We start from the raw sequence: 15,166 nt of genomic DNA on the forward strand, positions 1-15,166 counted from the left end.
ACAACCTCATTACTATCTGTGCCAACAGTGCTCGCAGGATTGCAGAGATGTATTTCTCTTCAGCACTAGCTAATTCTCAGAAGAATCACAAGATCTTTGGTTCTTTGCTCTTCTGAAATGTCCTGCTGGTGTAGATGATGCTATTGGTTGTCTGCAGTAGACACTGACTTAGAAGAACTGAGAGACCTGCTGGGTGCAATGGAGCGTGCAAGGACAGCAGAGTCAGACAGGAACAGCTTACACACTCCCAACGAGCCAGCTCTGATCCTACCTATGGCAACTTTGTGTTGCTCCAGGGGTAAAGAGACTCCAGAGGTGACTTAACTAGATGTCAGAGGGAGCCTCCTAACATCACCCAAGGAATCCATTCATAATGGATAGAAGAGTCAACAGCACCTAGGTACTGCATCTCTTGGATGGGTTTTTTATTTCTTCCCTTCCGTAATCTGTGGCATTTAGCTAGGGTACCTGGCCATATTTTCCCTCATCTAAAGCAAATTGGAAAGTTCCATGTATGTTCAAGAAAGAGTTGGTCACTCAGAATGGCACAGCAATATACACATTGCCCTAAAGTCAATGGAATTCTAAAGGCAAAGCACTATAAATTGCCAAAAGGTCATTATTTTTTATTCAATCTTTAATTAACACGTCCAATTTACCTCTAGTCCCACTGTTGCAAGAGACAGCTAAATAGTTGTGTGATGCTGCTGGTACCTGTCCTATCCTCACAAGTCAAGAACAGGTACTGCCTTACCAGATACCTCGTTAGCCTCATTTGTTTTGGAGTGTTCACTGGGAACCTCTACAAGGGTCACTGCTGGAAACAAGATCACTGAACTGACCAAAGAATTTGTCATGGATGGCTCACACCGTTCTCTTCTGGTGCTCTGGGAGCTTTCCTGAAGGACACACCAGGCTGGAGGTAATACATGGGACTAAGAGAAACTGAACAAAGTAGAAGCACAAATGTTTGGAGTCCTCGTTCTGAGTGCTGACAGACACTGCCGTGCTCTGATTTACTCTCTGTAACCTTTTTAAGGGCACACATTGAAATGACCTCCCCACGTGTCTCCACCAGCGCTCATCTGGTATGCCACAGGTGTGAGGCTGTTGCTGCTCTTAACCTCTTTTAAATGTTCCACCAGATGAAGAGATGAATTTCCTTTGTTCCTCGGAGATGGAGTTTCTTTCATTTCCTGCATAAGGATGCAGTCCACACTTCTAGGAGAGGGAACAGATGATGTAGGCCTAGAGGGTAAGAGTGCATTTGCATGGGATGGGTTATCAGGTGTTTTTGCACAATTAATCATTTATGCCCATTGGGCTCTACACATCTGGGAACAGCAGCACTTTTCTGAGGATGTGCTCTGTTTCACAAGAGCTCAAGAGAAGAAAACCACCCTTCCTTTCAAATCCCTTTGCTCTCAGCCCATGGACAGAGTTCCCTTAAAACCTGAATGAAAGGATCCTGATTTGGCTTATTTGCATATGTAATTATGTAAATCAACCTACCGCTTCTTATCCCATGGCAGCAGACCTGCCATACTAGGCTGCAGAAGAGCCCCCAGGTCTGTGCCACAGTGGAGAAGAAGATTGGATTATAGAGAGGGACATATGCGTGAAAACAGGTCCGAGCTGCATATTCACAGTTCATCAGCAGGCACATGGGAAAAGGGGGATTTAACCCTTCACTGTCAGTGAGGCAGGGAAGAGGACCACAGTGAAGCAACCATGGAGAATGCTGAGATATAATACAGCAGCCTTTATTCGAACATGTTTAGGGATAGACAGCAGAAGAATTCTGTGACCACGCAGACAGCAGCCTGCTGTGTGCAAGAGGGTTAATGATCTTAAGCCACCAGAAATCCAGCCCCAGGATCATCACAAGAACTGTCTCATACGTGTATCACTGTCACCTTGTGATATGCCCACTATATCTGCTTGTTGCTCACCAGCATGCGCGGCACCTCCCTCCTGAGATGTATATTCTGCATTACTGCACAGCCGTCCCGCATCCTGCTGCTGTCCCAGACTGTCGCCTGTCTCCACACCTCCAGCCTTCCAGGTGCAGCACCCAAACCAACGCTAGCGGCACTGACCAGGTGCCCAGGACATGCCACAGCCCTACACCTCCTTATGCTTTTATTCTGGATTTCCCTGCCCAGCACCCCACCACCTCCCGGGGTGGCTGCAGCATTAGCCCGTTCTGTCAACAAAGCTACTTCTGCTCACTGGGAGGCTCAACAGGCCCCGTCGATGCAGCAGCACTGCTGGGGTTAACGCAACCCCAGGCCAGCGTATCTAAGCATCTGTAGGAAGTGGAACGTTTTTAATACTGTGAGGAAACTGCTGCGTGGACAACAGAAGCGAAGAGACCAGGCCCCATCTCCATCAAGAGGAAATAGAAGCAATGCTCAGGGATGCATGGAAAGTGCTGAGTAGTCACAAGATGTATTTTGCAAGCTCTAAATAATCTCTTACTAGGGCTAACAAGGCAACTCTCCCACAAAAAAAAAGCACGAATAGTAACAAAAGGAAAAATAATTGGCACTTCTGGAGAACATGGCTGATATGAACCAGCCATCACCCAAGGACTGATTTTAAATGACTACAGGAGTAAGTGACAATAACTTCAGGGTTCCAAGAAACGTCCCAAAGCAAAACTAAATATGCATCTGGTTTTCTCTTTGTTCTGAGAGATGAACTCTGGCTGGTTTTGGCCAAGAGTCACTCAACTTTTAAAGCCAACTTCGCCCAACTTGAAGTTTTCAAACCAGGGCAAATAAATTGGATTTGGTAGAGTTTCCTTTGGAGGGATTTTGCATGTGTGACACAAACTCAAAGTAAAATGCGTTGGGGGAGGAGGGTTGGTTTTGTTTTGTTAATCCCACTAAGACTAGGAACACAAGGGGGAATGTTAACAATACTGTAGGTTGACCCAGACCAGTAACATCTCTTCAAATGATGCCGTTTTTACCTACCCTGGGTCAGCCACCCTAATCCACCCTTTGAAAATATGTGGAAAAAAGCACATTGACATGCAGTAGCTGACAACTGGGCAACTCCATCTCATTTTCCAGTTGCAAGCAGGACCCAGGTGAGAACAATGGTACCAAGTCAAAACCAAACTTAGTAAAATGGCAGAGCCCTCACAGTCCCAGAAGACCTTACCTCAGATATCTGCAGTTTGAAATGTAAACAAATAAAATAAACCCTCTTCATTTATAGGATGAAGGAATCCTCATCCCAACCATCAGTTTTGATGCCCCTCAAAGGCACCATCAAATGCAAGAGGCTGCAGCATCTGGATTGTATCTGTGCTCTAATCCTGCAGTTCAGATGCCAGCTTCCTCTTCTGCTGCGGCAGTCCCTCTGCAGATCATGCTCAGAATCAGGGGAACAACCAACTGTGAGTTTCTTTTCACTGTCTTCAGAGCTAAGATGGGGTGTAGCCAGGGGGCTTCTTCCACCCCAGCTGTGCTGCTTTAGCCATGGCACTGTACTGATTCTGCAGGCAGAAGGATGACACCATAGGAACAACATCCATCTAGCTCCAGCAAAAAATATTCTGGCAACTTGCAAAATAATTACTAAGCTTCCACTCATCTGTGTTTGTTTCCTCGCAGTGGAATTCAGGATATGTGGTGGTAGAGCCCAAACAGCCTTAGATGCTTGTACACACCTGCCAGTCATGGTCACTCCAGAGAAGAGAGATAAAGCAGCAGAAAGGAAGGAATCCAGCTGAGGCAAGGAACATTCATATGGACAAACCCATCCCACCGAGCATTGCAAGGAGGAGGAGGGTGCTGAGTTCAACGCATCCTTAGGACTCTCGGATGTGCTCAACAAGAGCTGGATGAGCTAGCTGCTGGCAAGGACTATCAATGGCAGCATGTGCATGTTATGCTGTGCCTTCCACCTTTCTTGACCCGTTCTAGCAGGCTTGTCCTGCTCCAGTACCAGCCCACACATGCACAAAACCTCTTCTCTCTGGTCTCTTACGGGTTGGACAGGGACCTGTGCTGTTCCCCATACATGACAAGGCCCAGAAGCAGCTCCCTACAATCCCCCTGATCTCTTGCCGTTAGGGAACTAGCAAAAAGGTGGGAATGCAACTGTACCCTGCAGGGACAGCCTGATGCATTTAAGCTGCACCAGCTGGAAAAGTGACTGCCGAGTACTGGAAGCTGCCTTATCTGTGGGTTAGTCTAAGGCAGCGCTTGTCAGACTGAACAAGAGCTTCATGCCCTAACAGTAGGGTGTTTTCTACCATGTGCTCCTCTGTGTGCCCTTCCCCCAGAGTCCTTTGTCACCAGATAAAACAGCCCAAGGTCAGAGTGTGCTCTGAATGGCAGCTGCGGTGGCACGCACAGTGCCCCGTCCCTGGCCTGAGCGGGAGCATCACCGACATGCGGCACCCAGCCCCAGCCAGCGGAGCGGTTGGACTCCAGCAACGTCTTCCCACTCCAGGCTGGCTGTCTCCCATGTGGCGACGCATAGCACTGTTCACCCGACTATTGGCCCAGTCCAGAACTGTTTTTATTAGAAAACACTAAGGCAAACCTTTCCAAGCCTCAGAAGAATCATCTTGTAAAGATCTGGGCTTGAGATGCCAAACAATTGCTGCTTTGGCGGAGTCTGCACATTCATTTTTTATTGGTCACAAATGCTTTCCAGATGCTGGCATGCTGGCTGCAGATTGCAACTCTGGGGACCTGGCTCCCAGCCCCAGTCACTTTGTTAAACTCTTGACCTGCTGTGGGTTAAAAGAAGCTGGGAATAGGACTGAGTCACCATGAGGGCATTGCTGAGAGAGAGTGCGCACTGCACAGCAGAGACCCATTTCAGCAGCTTTCTGTGCTCAGCTGGCATGGAAAACATTTAAGGTGGTCCATAGCAATCTGGCTGAGCTGCCAAAGCTGGTGAGAACTGCAGCGTAACACCAGCCCGGGGTTTAGGAGCAGGGACAGAGAGGCTGCCCTGCAGCTGGATTTTCCACACTGCAGCCCATATATGCTTTCCATCTTTTTTTCCTCTGCACAAGTGGATTTCCCATCCCTGCTCCAATACTAAAGCAATCCTTCGAGCCAGAGCCATGTGCAACATCAGACTGAAAGCTGAAGCCAGGAAACCTTTCTTGGGTTCAGGTTTCATGACAAGCCTGAAGCTTGTTCATCAAGGAGGTGAGCAAACCTTTGGGGAAAAAAGACTTTCTGGACTCCCCATTGTTACAGGACGCCCCAAATAAGGGAAAAAGGAGAAGTGAACAAGCAGAGGAAACACAATTTTGATAGAGATGCTTGATACTTTTCTGGCTGGAAAAATTGCCCTTTGAAAAACAGAGCTGTTAAAAATAATTGGTTTTTTTCTCCCCCTCAATAGGGGAATTTTTTAAAACTAGTATTTTGCACTTTTTGATAGATTCCTCAACTGAAATTTTTCTGCACTTGACTTTCTTTAACCTCAGTTTTCAAGAAAAAAAAACTTTTCTCAAAATCTCAGTGTAAAGAGAACTCTTTGAACTGACATAAAATTTTTCATTCTCCTTTGAAACATGCAGCCAAAAGCAGTGTTTCAGAGAAAGTATTTCCATTCAGACACCACCTCAAAGCTCTTGGCTCTGCTCTCCCATCCCCTCCCCTTGACAAAATGCTGCCCACACCACAGCCCTGACAAGCCCCTAGTCTCTGCTGAGACAGATGATGAACTATGCCACGCTAGACACCAGGCAGAACTGGGCAGGATGCTGGTGCAAGAACAAAGACAAGGGTTGGAGACCCACAGGAATGAGTCGGCTCCTCCAGCACTCATGCAATGATGTGGTGGTGACAATGGCCATTAACGCCTGGTCACTGCTCTGCTACTGCTTCCGTGCAGGAATCTGCTAGTAGAGCTCTGCTTGATCTCCTCCGCCCCAGCAGCTGGGGATGAAGGTTTTTCAAGATGCAGACAGGTGCAGGATGCTCAGCAACGGCTGGGTGCCTCATTGCTCTGGTCGTCAACTTCTAACCTTCATCCAGATCTCCACAGGAGCTCAGTGTCACCCATGGGCCATTCATTAGAGCAGGCAGGGCCGCAGGGTCTTGAGCAAAAGAAGAGTGAGCCAGCCAGTCCTTCTGTTCAAGCCTTCAACAGCCACCCAAGGAGGAGAAGCCATGGGCAGGAGTTTCAGCAGGTGAGCTGGGACCTGCCTTGTTGTACTCATCCTGCTCAGCAGAGGTCTGCCCACATTCACAAGCAATGCACCATCTCTTCAGCATTACTTGTGCATACAGAAAGCTCTGCAGTCCTGAAGGAGTACTGGGGGAAGGTTTTATCCCATGGAGCTGGTCCAGTGATGCTAATTAAATCATCACATTATAGCTGAGGGCTTTCTTGAGTAAGTGTTACCACTTGAGCTGAATCGCACCTCAGAGCATGGCCAGGTGTGCTGCCTCAACTCCAGAGAGCCCTGCCAAACTCATTTCACTTGTGATGCTAAGGCCAATTCCAGCACCGTCTCCAGAGATTAATAAAATAGTGGAGCAATTCAGTGTAAACCTGAAACCTTTTAGGTTCGGCCAAGTGGAAATCCAGCCTGAGTCCCCACCCAAAAACAAACAACTGAGAAAAAGAGAGAAAGTTTTACATAATAATCCATCCAAGGTTACAGCAGACAGGGTTTCTCCGAGGACATTATGTAATGTCTCGTAAGGGCTTTTAGCTGAATTATCAGGTGACTTTCACAATTACTGAAGAGAAGAACAGAATCACAGGTGAGCAGTGGGTGTGAGAATACACATCTGCCTGTTGTACATTAGCAGCAGCAGAAGTGATTCAAATTCAGTGAGATGTCACTGGAGATAGGCTCATGCTACAGCCTCAGATTTGGAATTGATAGGCTGCAAAACCAATAGCTGTTTAGATCTCACATTCTGCTCCAGGCCCGTCTTCTCCAGCAGCAGGGAGGACCACTCTGCAGTCCTTTGTAGAGGGACAGAATCCCCAGGGTGAGTTTTCTTGCCTCCTGGTGTCTTCAGGCCTCACACACCAGGAATCAGTTCTGGGAATGATTGTTTGTGCCACAGGGACAAACGAGAGAGCTCTCGGCTGTTTCCTCTCCCAAGTCCAAGGATGAAAACACTTCAGATGAACTCACACTGCGTCGATGGCTGACATTTACCTAGATGCTATTCTCCTCCCAAGTCCTTCCGCTCACTGAGAACTGCAGGGGCACAGGATGAAGGACATGTGCAAACACGTACACTACATCAGATAATACAACCCCTCATGCCAGCTTACTGAGTTCTGTCTTAAATTCGGCTTACAGCAAGAATTAAGCAACAACAACAACAAAACGCAACAACACAAAACCAAGGCAAAACAGCAAAAAGCATCACTTTTTGTTGGGAGTCTGCTCCAGAGTCTCTCTCCTCTGATGGTTAGAAACCTTCTAATTATCAGCCTAAAGTTACTACTGGCTAGATGACACCCATCTGCTCTTGTGCCAGTGTTGCCTTTAGTTTAAGCAGTTGCTCTTCCTCCCTGGCATTTACCTCCTCTTTTCTTCCTGTCCTGGTGTATTTATAGAATTTCTCTTGGCCTTCACTTTTTGTGACTGAAGTTTTTCTTGAGAGAAGATTTATGTAATGGGTTTTACATTTGCTTTTGCCATCCATTGGTCTGTATTTGTCCAGCTTTAAGTGGAGCAGCTTTGCTTTCAGATCAGCACTGTCCTTTTAGCACATCACTGAAGAGGTACCTTATACATCCATCAAATGAATGAATGCTCTGTGGCTATGCAGAGTGCTTTGCAACTTACAAGAAGACAAATCTACAAAGTACTGTCAACATGGCAGTGATTACTGAAGCAACAGGTAGATTATTAGTCCACAGAAGGCAAAAGAATAAGGTGGATGGTATTGAGAGCTGTTTGATAGAGAAAGGAAAAGGCCCTTGGCAGAATGAAGAAGAATTAACTTCCAGAGAAGTGAGGAGACCTAGCACTGCTCTTCAGAAAGTCCCGAGGCAACAAACCAACGATGTACTGCAGTAGATTTTTTCCTAAAGAAGAGGAAAACGCAAATGTTGCCAAATTTTTTATATTAAAATGTCTTTTCTGTAGACAGTTCTAATAATATCAGTGTAATTCTACACATGGAATCATAAAATTATACCACAGGAAACTTAAATCCTTAATCCTCCACTTGCACCATAATCAAATTGCTAGTATCATAACCCTACCGTGGTAAAACCAGCCAGACTAGCAAAGGAGAATGCCTCTTGGGTGAGTACATGCAAGTCTCACATGATGTTGGGATGAGATAGAAGATTTTGTCCTGTCTGCTTTTGGTTCCATACTGCCTTTCAGTGTAGTAATACAGCTTATATGCATACTATGCTCTGTCCTGTGAGTGCAGCCCAGAGATAGATATGTGAATCCAAGCCAGTGTATGCAGCTGGCTTAAATACATCTGTGAACTGCGTTCCCAGCAGAAATTGCCTTAGACTCCATTTTCTGGCCAAATTATTGCTAACATTTTGAAGCAGTTTCTCCTGGAGACATTTTTCAGGCTAGATTTTGTACATGAGTATAAATCAAACAATTCCATTGACAGCTGACAGAACTATTCCAGATTTCACCAGGCAGCTGACATAAAACCTCAGCATTTTGTGCCCCTCCCAAGCTCTGCTGTGAAGTCTTGTTGGTTAACTAACTTTTGTATTTCACTCAAGAGGCAGCTGCACCACACTAGATAGTGAATTGAGTTAATCCATTACACTGTGTTGCTTCCTACACAAGAACATAGCCTACTGTAATTGCAGGTAAGTGCAACTGATCAGGTAGAATTCTAGGAGATACAGCCAATCAGTCAGGAAGCTTTAAAACAAACTAATCTCTCTTTTAAATGCATCTATTTCTACATTTTATAGAGACTTTTACTGACCACTGCTGCAAGTCACCAGCAGCATCTACTGTTTAAATGATAGGTGTTTTACCAACAGCTCTTCTGCTCCCCCTAGCACTTGTTCCTATTATTGCAGATTATTTATAGAATTGCTGATTACTACTAATTTGACAATGTTCTGATTGCAAAGCTAGGTTTCACCCTCCCACATGAAACCTATGGGAAGCGAAGATGGGTGAAAGGAGAGGAATGAGAGGATTCCCCTGAAACAATCTGGGCAGAGCTGGTGTCAGCTCACCCCTGCACATACCAGCTCTCAGCGCTCCTGCACTCGCAAGGAGTTGCAGAGCTTTGCTTCTCCCAGGGTCCACCGCAGGCCAGACAGCTCCTTCATTTTCCTCCCGTTCTGGAATCGCATCCTTGTTGTGTTCTTCTTTGGAGCAGGGAAAAGGTATGGCTCTGGTGTTTGTGCCTGGATTTGTGCTCTCAGACTTACCTACACCTGAATATGAATGCACAAACACAACACACAGCAAGAGTATGCAATTCATAGCAGATCTCCCTGAAATTCTTCCACTTTGAACTCTGCTGACATCAATATTACTGTCTTACCAGGTTTGCAGGACACATGACTGCTAACTCACAGATCCAGTGGATCTCAAACCTCACCTCTGGTGTTTCTGTACAAATGGACCACAGCTCCCTTGAGCAGCCACTCTGACAACAAACCTCCCCAGCCCAGGGCCCCTCGGTGTGTGCAGCACACGCTGCCTCCGATCAGGGCATTGGCAACACCGACATCAGCACCTGCATCAGGAGCCTCCTTGCACACCCACGTCCTCTGTGACTCACCGCCCATTCTCACATTCGCATCTGGTTCTTTGTAAGCATTGCATCAGTAATAAATAAATATATGTATGGATCCATCATCAAGTACCCCAAACCTGTATCTGATGTCATGATGCTGACAGGCATCAAGAAAGGGACAGTGGGTTTGGGGTCCCTTATCAAGGGGCAAAGATTGATGTTGATACTGATAGCCTCATCCTTAACTAATATGAGAACAGGCTCTAAGGAGGAGGAGAGAAAGATCATCTTCTAGGGGGCAATTTTTGAAAAGAAAACTCAGAAATCTTCTACAGACACATCACTGAGGTTCCTTGGGGTTAAGGCAGTTAAGGGGTTGGTTTTGTTAAGGCACACCAGAACACACCCTGGGGTTAGGGAGATAGCAGTATGACTAATTCTAGTACATCACATCTCCTTCCCTCTGGAAATTAGGGAATAAACATCGACTGTCAGAGAGCAGCAAGCTGTCTGGGACAGGGACTTCGTCTCCAGGAATTTCTTACTCTCCCCTCTTTGCTGACTGGGAAACAAATTTCTCTCTCAAACATTTCGCTCTTTCATTCTCTATCACTCCCTTCCTCTGAAAGTGTAAAATGAGTCAATTGGATAGCAAATCAAGAAAGAAAAAGAAGATACATTTGTTAGAAGCTGGAGAGAGTAAATATCTATCTTCAGTTGCAGGGATTGGCACGGATTCCTACCCATAAAGATAAGGCTCCACAGCCAGAGCTCGAGGAGGTTAGATCTTCCTCCAAGCACGATAGGCCCTGATCCAGTGGGCGGTACAGAGAGAACAGGGATTTCCCCAATATTGGTGCAGACTATGTTAAGTTCCACCTTCAGGCAATATATAATGGATGAATTATAAACCCTTGAAATCTAGTTTTCTAGTACAAACATCGGTAGATCGTTAAAGCAGTCTTACTGATATAACAATTACACTGGATAGCATTGTTTACTAACTGCAATAGTACACCATAATAAACTACAGTCTGCCTTGATATTATAATACTGTACTATGATTACAGCTAAAACAAATATTATGCTGAACTGTGTACATGACACTTCCACATTCTCCTACTCAGCCACACCTAAGGCAAAGGCAACTAATTTAGCATATAAAAAAATCTCAATTTCAAGTTTCACAATTGCAGAAAGTGCCAAAACAAACTGAAGTCCACAGGCAGAGCGAAAGGAAACAGAAGGTTATATCACCAGCAGCCTTCAAAGAGAAAAATGGAGAAGACTGGCAAAGAGAATTCACTTCACAGAATTTGAAGGAAAAGGATGCCAGGAAGGTCATAAAACAATATGGCTAAAATGGTCACAAAAATGTTTGTTTTCCCTTTCCTATATAGGATTAACAAAATAAGCAAACTGCAAATGTGCGGTGACTAATGATTTGGTCACATTTGTTTAATACATACACATCTAAAGAACACACTAAGTAAACTTCCAAACTAGAACAACACTGCCGTTTCCCCTGTAACAGCAAGAAACACACTGTAGCTGTACTATGATCCACGGTGTCCTGCGGATGAACATTCAGACTATTCCACAACCTCTTCTAATGTCCTTCGGAGCTTCAAGAAACTTAGCGAGGAAGTTTACAGAGCCATGATAAAGCCCCTCGCACCTAGGGGTTTTATTTATTTTACTTTATTTATCATCACTCAGGGGCCCTGGCTGACAGTCATTGCTGACAGTGCTTCGTACCCATCACTGGTTGTATAGTTTTGAAACAGTCATGTAGTAGGTATGTTAAAGCTGAAAGATAAATTCCTATTCAGGTAGAAATGAAAACATTTCCATTCGCTAACCCTAAAATGCACGTGTGTGTGCACACATTTGTGTACACACCCCCTACTCGATCATACTGCCTTCTAAGCACAGCATCGCTGCACAGTGCACCACGGCTCCGGGGTGATTGCTCCAAACGTTTTAGGATGAGGATTCTTTTTTCCACTCTCCAACCTAACATAGGAGTAACAATTTTTTGGCTTTTGCCCCTGCCTGATTTTGTTCAATGACAGTCAGTTCTGATGTTTGCAGTTAGATGCACAGCAGACTTTTCAAAGTGTTGTTGAGTTCTTCTGGTAACCTAATAATCACAGTGAGCAGGCTGGACAGGTCTTCCTGGCCTACAGAAAGGACTCAATATGCCATCTCAGGGTTCATCTAACCTTGTGCTCAACAGCCTTTTCATTTGCTTATTTCAGTGCTGGAGCCACCCCATACGTGAGGGCTCGGCACGCCAGCATGCAAACTAGCAGAGGTTTGTGCAGGAGCCTTACGTGCAGGCAGAGCTACAGCTAACATGGTTTTGGTTAACCCCACAAAACCAACATCTCCAGCTTCTCAAGAAGAGCGATGACTCTTCTGCCACCTCACACTGTCATAGGTGAAATGAAAGTGTAAAGAATTTTCATCCATCCCAGCCTCAAACCATTCAGCACAGCTGTATGCGAAACACTGACAGTTCAAGCCATAAGGCTGAAAATCAGGCTGTTCGTTTTGGGACTGGTGGGCACATGGACACTTAGCCTGGAGTATCATAAACGCAGCTCGCGCTGAAATTGCCAAGTAAGCACTAACACCTGAGTGACCCTCCTGCTGCCACTCAAAACTCTCTACTACAGGTGTGGAAGTGTCACGGACCATGACCTCTGCAACCCTCCTTTGGAGTGAGAGGAGCAGAAAACATCTACCAATGCTGAGCTTCAAGCTGCTGCAGGTAGGTTTCTACCAGCAAAGTGGTTCTGGTATCTCTGCATTACATTGTAGTCACTCTAATTTAAGAAGAGAGGATAGAAAATAAAAAAACAAACCAAGACTGGAGACTGATGTTTTGTGAAAGCTGAGATTCTCCCCCTCTGCACGATACCATCTCCCACATCAGAGAAAGCCCAACAGCCGTGGGCTTCCCATCCAGCTCTGGCTCCTGAACAGCAAAGCTGCAAACAAACTCTAAATTAGGCAATGACTTCAGGTGAAAGCAGAATTACCACACACTTGTCAAGCAGCCAATTCAAAGCAGCAATACCTGAGGAGGAGGCTGAAAGTTTGATGGCTTTGCTGGCTTGATTGGCTGCCACGATGCCCAGGATGACCGATGACACCTTCTTGGGCAGGAGCCATCTCCTGCAGGGCCCACACCCCGAGCAGGGGCTGCTCCCCTTCAGAGCAGCTGGCTCCTGCAGCGGGTTCACTGCCTACACGTTTGCTCCTTCCCGACTTCTGAAACAGGTCCTACTTGTGTGGGGGGTGCTTGGTGTGTCTCTGGTATTTATAATTACACATTTATTGAGCTTGTGCAATCCAAACTCCAGCTTCAGGCCAAAAGTTCATTGCTAGAGGGGTTCAATAAAGAATTTCCTTCTGAGAATGGAGCATTACACCACTTGCCAAGTGTGTCAGGCGCTTTTCCAGCCTCCTGTTGGGTCACACCCATTTTGACTGCTCCAGTGGCTGGATACTGTGTGCATGCCTGGCCCTATCCCTCAGCTCCATCGGATTAATTGTGTCTGCACGCTCCAGACATCAGCAAACCGAGTCAGGTTGTCATACAGCCCTTCCTGCCACAGGCCTCAGGACCCCGGTCCAGCTGAAGCGAGTAAACACGTAAGGACGAAACTGGGTTTCCAAGCAGCAGACAGCCAACTGTCGAATATTTTGCATGTATATCCCTAAAATATCAGACCATTCTTTGCAAATGTCATCACACAGGCATGCCTTGTGGTGACAATAGTGACACTTTTCTGATGGAATACCTAATAATCTCAGGGACACACGGCTTATCATGCTAGAGACAGTGCATACGTTATAAAAAGTGATGGTTTCTGCCCTAAAAAGTTTGCAGTCTCTGTTCAATGTGATATCATGGTCCTTTTGTATTATTCTTGTAGCATCATGAAGAGCTGAATACTTGATAGTGTATTATCATCTTGCACTTAAGGAAATACAAATACTGGTCCTTCCACATGCCATTAAAGGATCATTGCCTATCACTCCATACACAAAGACTGAAGCTGAGAAAACAGTTCACCTCTAATGCTATTATGTGATATTGTACCATACTGCCCTGCCAATTAAGAGCATAATCCCAGTGCAAACAGGTAAACCAGAACTCGTACAAAGACAATTTTAGTTTATTATGGAGTCTGATACCACTGTTGGTAGTAAGGCAGGGGAATGAGGCTAATTTTCTTATCAATATCAAGGTTCACATGAGTGTAAATGCTCTTCCTTAGCCTTTATATATAATTTCTCTCAATGACCTCACTGCATTAAGGCTTGCAATGTGATAAAAAATTTTGCAGATGGAGAAACTGAGGCAAAAAGTCAGAGGCCTTTCAGGGGATCATGCAGTGAGTGAAAATTGAAGCCAAGAAGAGGTACCTGTTGGTAGTCTGTAAACTCCATTTGCTGACCACGAGGCTAACACGTTCTCCACCTCAGATGGGGACACAGACATATGGGCTGATCATGAGAAGCAAGTTACAGGAAGACATGGATTTTAGTAGAACAGACTGGAGTGCAAGGATTAACACGATTTAAAGGGTCACTTGGGGAGGAGAAACGGCAAAATAAATACAACCCTATTCAGCGAAATTTAACTAAAAGATAAACCAGGCCTCAATTGTAGACAGACACCTACACTGCTGTAGATACCGGGTCCTCTTCTCACCAGGAAAGTAACAGCTCTGTGCTCACCAGTCTCAGAGCTCCTGCACTCAAAAAGGAGCAAGGAACATACAGATGTGATTTGGGGATGTACGGACAGCACAGCCTGGTGATTTCTTTCCAAGTCAAGGCTGCTGGAATCAGCATAACCTCCCAGCTCCAACCCTGATGCAAGAGAACCCTCTGCTCCCACCGACCAGGGTGGAAACCACAGACACTGAGAACCTTGCAGTGTGAGGCTCTTTGTTAAGAATTACTCCAACACCCAGGCCTTGCAAGGGTCCTGTGCTGTTCCAAAGTCCCTGGAGCCAAGAGCCCAGCACAACACAGTTTTTTCATTCTCCACGCTGCACAGCCCGGAGCCAGTCTGGTGCCTGGGATAATGGCCAGTGATGTTTCTCAATGTTTTTCAGGTCCTACCAGAGGTTTTGAGCTCAGCACAAATCTTGACAGGCACACATCTCCTTGTGATTAGAGACTGGCTTACTGCGGCTAAGGCGGGCAGCACTACCTGCCATGTCAGCCCCCTAACACAGGGCACGTCAGCCAAGTCAGGCATCCATCTGGTCTAAAGAAAATGAACTCTGAAATGTTTTTTCAATCTTTAAACCTAATCACCATGGCACAGCTTAGCTGCACAGCCCCCTGAAATCTAAGGTAACATTTTCAGGAACAGACATACATGCAAACTCAGGAGAAAAGCAGGGGCTGGAAGCAGCCTCCAAACATAAATCACATTGTTGCTG

General features: G+C 45.8%; 1 long non-coding RNA gene across 1 annotated transcript in view; it reads right to left on the reverse strand.

Annotated features, from left to right (window-relative positions):
• The window catches only part of LOC135995335 (uncharacterized), a 32,111-nt gene extending 19,157 nt beyond the window's left edge, over positions 1–12,954 (reverse strand). Inside the window, exon 1 of the long non-coding RNA XR_010607092.1 lies at positions 12,781–12,954. This is a non-coding gene — a long non-coding RNA (uncharacterized LOC135995335). The remainder of the gene's footprint in view (positions 1–12,780) is intronic.
• Between the last annotated feature and the right edge of the window lie 2,212 nt (positions 12,955–15,166).

The sequence above is a fragment of the Caloenas nicobarica genome, chromosome 16 (genome assembly GCF_036013445.1).
Source record: "Caloenas nicobarica isolate bCalNic1 chromosome 16, bCalNic1.hap1, whole genome shotgun sequence".
Taxonomy (NCBI): domain Eukaryota; kingdom Metazoa; phylum Chordata; class Aves; order Columbiformes; family Columbidae; genus Caloenas; species Caloenas nicobarica.